This window comes from Artemia franciscana, chromosome 11 (assembly GCF_032884065.1).
Source record: "Artemia franciscana chromosome 11, ASM3288406v1, whole genome shotgun sequence".
NCBI classification, from domain to species: domain Eukaryota; kingdom Metazoa; phylum Arthropoda; class Branchiopoda; order Anostraca; family Artemiidae; genus Artemia; species Artemia franciscana.
In genome coordinates, this window is record NC_088873.1 from 13,625,443 (window position 1) to 13,631,876 (window position 6,434).

The window sequence follows — 6,434 nt, forward strand, 5'->3', positions numbered from 1 at the left end:
CCATCTTGCAATTTTCTACGGGAGAAACTTTCTGTTAGGGTGGGTATGGGGTATGGGTTAGGTCCAGAAAATATATTCCTCATAGGGGGAATTCCCCAATGACCTTAAACAGGATCAGATATTAAGTAGGGATTAGATTATTTCTCAGGCTGAATCGTAAGCAAGAAATTTTCAGGGAGTAATTTGCAGCAATTCCTGATGGCAGATTTTTATATCGGAGGAAATTTCTATGGGAAAGATTTTTCACTGAGGGCGTGGATTTCCTGGGATTGTTTGAAGAATGATTAGAAATTAAATAAAAAACAGTTAAAAACAATTAGGCTACTGTAATTTTTCAGCTTGAAGTTTTCGACAATGACAAGTCCAATGGTGAATTTTCATGTCAATCCAACGCCTTTTTTTATGGTTTTTGAAATAGCTTTCGAAATTTCCGTCCATTTGTTTTTGCTATAACCTTTAATGCGAAGATCAATTAAAATATTAAATTGCCATTCGTGAATCAGCTTTGGATTGTGATTTTACCCCACGACAAAGTACCTTGGTAAAATAAAAAAGATGAAATTGGACATTTTTTCCACTTTTCTCTTTACTTGACGTCATTGTAATGTTATGTGGGATTTCTAATATGACGGCATTGAGGTTGCAACATGAATGCAGCCTTTTATACTTGTAAATTACGTCATTGTTTGAGCATCATAGAAGTGTCATAAGTGTGACGTCATCTTTACTATATATGTCAGAACCCACATGGTGTAGTAATTAGTTATAATATGTAAAAGTCAAAATGACATTAATAAAATGGGTCACCGTTGGAGTATCCTTTGCTGTAGTGTCAATTGTCCGGGCTGTTAGAAAGTATTCAGAATCTAGAACTGGGCTTTCAGATTCTATATCTGACGATGCCATTCTTACTGAAAAAGGCACTAAGACCTATGTAAGCATATCACGTGCTGAAGAATTCACCAAGGTTAATGAAAATCTTTTTGACGCTGAAAATCAAGTAGTTTTTCAAGATTCAAGTGAACCATCTAATGCAGCGATGCGATCTAATTCACATCTAGCTGCAACAGAAAAGATAGCTGGAGGCTGTGTGTGCGCATCACCCGAAAAGAAAAAAATCACCAATGACAAAGTGGCTGGAGCTGGTGAAGATACTACAACAGCAAAAAAAAGAAAAAAGAAAAAGAAGGAAAGTACTGAAGAAATCACCAAGGCTACTGAAATTTTTTTTGACGTTAAAACCTCTGAAAATCAAGTAGTTTTTCAAGATCCAATCAACACAATTGAAGTGGAAGTGGGAGCCAAAGAAGTGGCTGGAGCTGGTGGAGATACTACAGCAGCAAAGAAAAAGAAGAAAAGTGCAGTAAAAGAAATTACAGGTGGAGAAGCATATAAACACAAAAAGCCAAACAAACTTATAAATGCCCTTCGGAAAATAAAAGAAGAAGAGGAGGCATTCATAAAAAAAGAGGAAGAAAAACTAAAAATACAAAAAGAGATAGAAAAAAAGAACAAGAGGAAAAAGAAAAAAATGAATTTCAAAAATTTAAAAAAAAGGAACGAGAAAAAAAAAAACGCCTAGAACGGAAAGCCAAAGGATTAATTCTAACGGCAAAGCAAAAAAATAAAAAAGAAAGACAAACAGCCAGCATCGCAGTATGGAAAGAAAATGGTTTTCAATTTCCAAGGTCTGAAACAAAAGCTCGACCTGGAACAAGAGTCAGGCCTAAAAAAGAAAAAGTAGAAGTTACCCCTTTTGCTGAAGCTAAACCAGAAGGGGTGACAGAAGAAGCAAAAGTCAGTGGCTCTACTCCAGAGCCCTTACTAATGGAAAAAATATCACACAACTGGGAGGAGCTTCTGGACAGAGAATGTGAAGAGCCAATTGTCTCTGTATTAGTTAAAGAGGTTGAAAAGCCTCAAATTAATGGCAGATGTGAAGAGGGATGTGCACATCTTAAAAGAGTTCCCCAAAAGGACCTTTCCTCTGACAGTGAACCAGAAGAACCCAATGATATTGAAAAAATTAAATTGAGACTCGAAAATAGAAGTTTAGACCATCTTCGTGCACCAGTAATATGTGTTCTAGGCCATGTAGATACTGGCAAAACAAAGCTTTTAGATAAGCTGCGTTGTACTAACGTTCAAAAATCAGAGGCAGGCGGCATCACCCAACAGATTGGAGCAACTAATGTGCCTATTGACGTACTGCGTGAGCTAACTAAAATTGTCAGGCCTCCGAAAGGTTCTCAGCCTTTTAAAATAAAGATACCTGGGCTCCTTATTATAGACACGCCGGGACATGAACATTTCAGATTGATGAGGTCGAGAGGCTCGTCATTGTGTGACCTTGCAATATTAGTTGTTGACATTATGCATGGAGTTGAACCTCAAACTATTGAATCAATAAAACTCTTGCAAGACAGAGGTACTCCATTCATAGTTGCGTTGAATAAAATCGATCGACTATTTGAGTGGCAGTCAAATCCAAAAAAAGACTTTTGGGATTTGCTAAAAATGCAGAAAGACCATACAAAACTTGAATTTGAACAGCGGTTAAGTAGTGCCAAATTGCAGTTATCAGAGCAGGGCCTCAATACAAAAATGTACTAAGTATAATCAGGAAATCCAACCTGAAAAAATTGCCAACTTAATAGCAACTTAGTAAAGTATAATCGGAGGAACTTGAGGCTACAGTGTTAGAAGTAAAACAAACTATTGGACATGGCATAACTATTGATGTCATTTTGAAAAATGGTTCTCTCAAAATTGGAGATACAATTGTTCTACTTGGTTCTAAAGGTAGACCTATTGTAACTCAAATTAGAGCCCTACTTCTGCCAAAGCCAAATAGAGAACTACGAATCAAAACTGAATATGCAGAGCCAAAAAATATCAAAGGTTGTCAAGGAGTCAAAATCGTTGCAAAAGGATTGAAATCTGCCATAGCTGGTTCAAGTTTTTTAGTGGCACGTTGTCAAAACGAAATTGAAATCTTAAAAGATTTATCGCAAGAAAAAGAGATACTGGGCTGTATTCAGTGCGAGAAGCGTGGAGTTTATGTCCAAGGATCTTTGTTAGGCTCCCTAGAAGCTCTCCTGGAGTTATTAAAACAGGATAAAATTCCTTATTCTAACGTTAGACTAGGGAATGTTATAAAAAGTGATGTTGTAAAAGCTTCTATTATGTTGGAGCATGACCCCAAGTTTGCCTGTATTTTAGCGCTTGATGTTGAAGTTGAACGTGACGCTCAAGAATATGCAGATGCTAAGGGAGTCAGAATCTTTAAAGAAGATACTGTTTATCGCTTATTTGATTCTTTTAAAAAACACATACAGAATCATCAAAAGAAGAAGAGAGAAGAATTTAAAAATATTGCTGTTTTTCCGTGCATGTTGAGTATCCTCCCGCAACACATTTATCGTAAGAGTAATCCCATTATTGTGGGTGTCCGGGTTGATGCTGGTGTTGTCAAAATAGGCACTCCTCTGTGTGTCAAGTCAAAAGACAGCTTTATTCAAATAGGAATAGTAGCTGATATACAAAAAAATGAAAAAAACTGTTCCAATTGGAAAAAAAGGAGATGAAATATGTCTCAAAATTGAGAACGTGAGTGACGATGCACCTAAAATGATGGGTCATCATTTTGACGTAGATGACATTATTATGTCATCAATTAGTCGGCAATCCATTGATGCCTGTAAAGAACATTTTAGGTCGGAACTTAAAAATGAAGACTGGAAATTAATGACCAGATTGAAAGAAATATTCGGGATTCTCTGAACCTCATAATGCGTATTAAAATTCGTTCAGGAGATGACTTAACGAAGCTGACTTGCGGTTAATGAAGGAATTGAAAGAATTATTTCTCAACGATTCTCTGAACTTCCTGATGCCTATTCATCAGAGAAATTTAAGGTTGCATTTTTAGAGAGACGCTCACGTACTTTAGAAAGACAATTTGTTTACCACTTGTTTGAGGCTTTTACAAGATATAAAGAACAGCTAAAACAATAGGACGTGAGAAAATTCTAAATAGTTCGGTTTTTTCTTGCCTACGTCGTATTTTTCCGCAACGGTTTTTACAATTTAAACTTTTTGGATATAACTGATATCATTACGACAAATATCAGTATGCATAGAATATTTAGAGATGACCTAACAATAGGAGAACTGTTAAAAGAACTATTTAAGATTCTCTGAAACCCCCGATTTGTATTGAAATAGGTTTAAGATATTAACAAAGCCTGAATGGCGGTTAAGAATTAAAAGGATTGTTTGGGATTCTCTGAATTTTCGAAAAAAGGAACTCTTTCCAAGAGAAGGAACCTCACATGCCTTCATTTTGGCACCAAGATCCTGTCTGTTTCTCGATTACGTTCCATCATACCCGAACTCTACCTTCCCGCCCGCAACAGACCGTCCCGTATAAAATCCCAAAAAGTCCCCAAACGGACTCTCATCCCCGCTAAACCGGTAAGATATCGGAAGAGTTTTATTTCGAGTTTTATTGATTCATATAATAGCCTGTTTAATTTTGAAGAGTGCGCGTATTAAACTTTTCTTTATAACATTAACATAACCAACCATACAGTTAGTCAACTCTCATTAGTTCTTTGCTATAATCTATGCTTAATATAGTGATTTTGTTTCATTTTTGCTGATGTTTGGACAAATGCAAACACACTTCTAGATATTAAATAAAAAAAAACAAGTTTTTTTTTTAACTGAAAGTAAGGAGCGACATTAAAACTTAAAACGACCAGAAATTACTTCGTATATGAAAGAGGCTGCTTCCTCATCAACGCCCAGCTCTTTACGCTAAAGTCTGACTCTTTCTCTCAATTCTTCTTTTTAAAACAGTAAAAAAACTTTAGCGTAAAGAGTGGGGCGTTGATGAGGAAGCAGTCTCTTTCATATACGAAGTAATTTCTGGTCGTTTTAAGTTTTAATGTCGCTCCTTACTTTCAGTTAAAAAAACTTGTTTTTTTTATATTTAATTTCTGAACGATTTTGAATCAATACATGTTTTGATTTTGGCTCTCCGCAGAGGAATAATTAAAACAAAATTTGCATTTTTTTTTTGGCTAAATGGCTTTCTCATAATTTTGATCGAATGATTTTGAGAAAAAAAGAGCGGGGGAGGAAGCCTAGTTGCCCTCCGATTTTTTGGTTAATTAAAAAGGCAACTAGAATTTTTAATTTTTTACGAATATTTTTACTAGTAAAAGATTTACGTAACTTATAAATTAGCTTACGTAAAGAACTTTTGTATTCTCATATTTTTATTACATATATGAGGGGGTTCGCCCCCTTGTCAGATCCTCGCTCTTTACACTAAAGCTTAAATTTTGTCCCAATTCATTAAGAATGACCCCAAAATCACAAAAGCCGTAGAATAAATAGTTGAAATTACTAAAAATACTTTAGCGTAAAGAGTGAGGTATTAGGAGGAGGTGAGCCCCTCAAATGGGTAACAATTTCTGTTTGTTTTAAGTTTTAATGCTGCTCCTTACTTCCAGCTGAAAGAACTTTTCCATATTTATTTTTTCATTATTATTTTTTTTAAATATCCCCCTCTTCTCAACCCCTCCCCCAACCAAAAAAATCCTCCTGAAAACGCCTGTACACTTCCCAATAGCCATTACTATATGTAAGCACTAGTCAAAGTTTGTATCTTGTTGCCCCTCCCACGGGGACTGTGGGGGAGTAAGTCGTCCCCAAAGACATAGTTATAAGGTTTTTCGACTACGATGAACAAAATGGCTATCTCAGAATTTTGATCCGTTGAATTTGGTAAAATAATTAGCGTGGGAGGGGGCCTAGGTGCCCTCCAAATTTTTTTGGTCACTTGAAAAGGGCACTAGAACTTTTCATTTCCGTTAGAATGAGCCCTCTTACAACATTCTAGGACAACTGGGTCGATACGATCACCCCTGGGAAAAAAAACAAACCACATTGATTTTCTGTAGATAGCAGCTTGAAACTTCTACAGTAGGGTTCTCTGATACGCTGAATCTGATGGTGTGATTTTTGTTAAGATTCTATGACTTTTAGGGGGCGTTTCTCCCTATTTTCTAAAATAACGCAAATTTTCTCAGGCTCGCAACTTTTGATGGGTAAGACTAAACTTGATGAAACTTATATGTTTAAAATCAGCATTAAAATGCGATTCTTTTGATGTAGCTATTGGTACCGAAATTTGACGTTTTTTTCTAACGTGAACAGATTCGTCCTGCACCCTGCGCCCTTTTCATTGAATTTTTTCCCCTATGACATATTTCTCCAAGGAAAGATCCTTCCACATAGCCCCCTCCCCTCAACCCTACCCCCAAAACAAAAAAAAATCCCCCTGAAAACGTCTGTACACTTCTCAATAACCATTATTATATGTAAAAACTGGTCGAAGTTTGTAACTTGCAGCCCCTCCCCAA

The 6,434-nt window shown here is 36.2% G+C and overlaps 1 pseudogene; it reads left to right on the forward strand.

Moving 5' to 3' along the window:
- Positions 1-978: 978 nt before the first annotated feature.
- On the forward strand, positions 979-4,143 carry LOC136032843 (eukaryotic translation initiation factor 5B-like; annotated as a pseudogene).
- Positions 4,144-6,434: the final 2,291 nt, after the last annotated feature.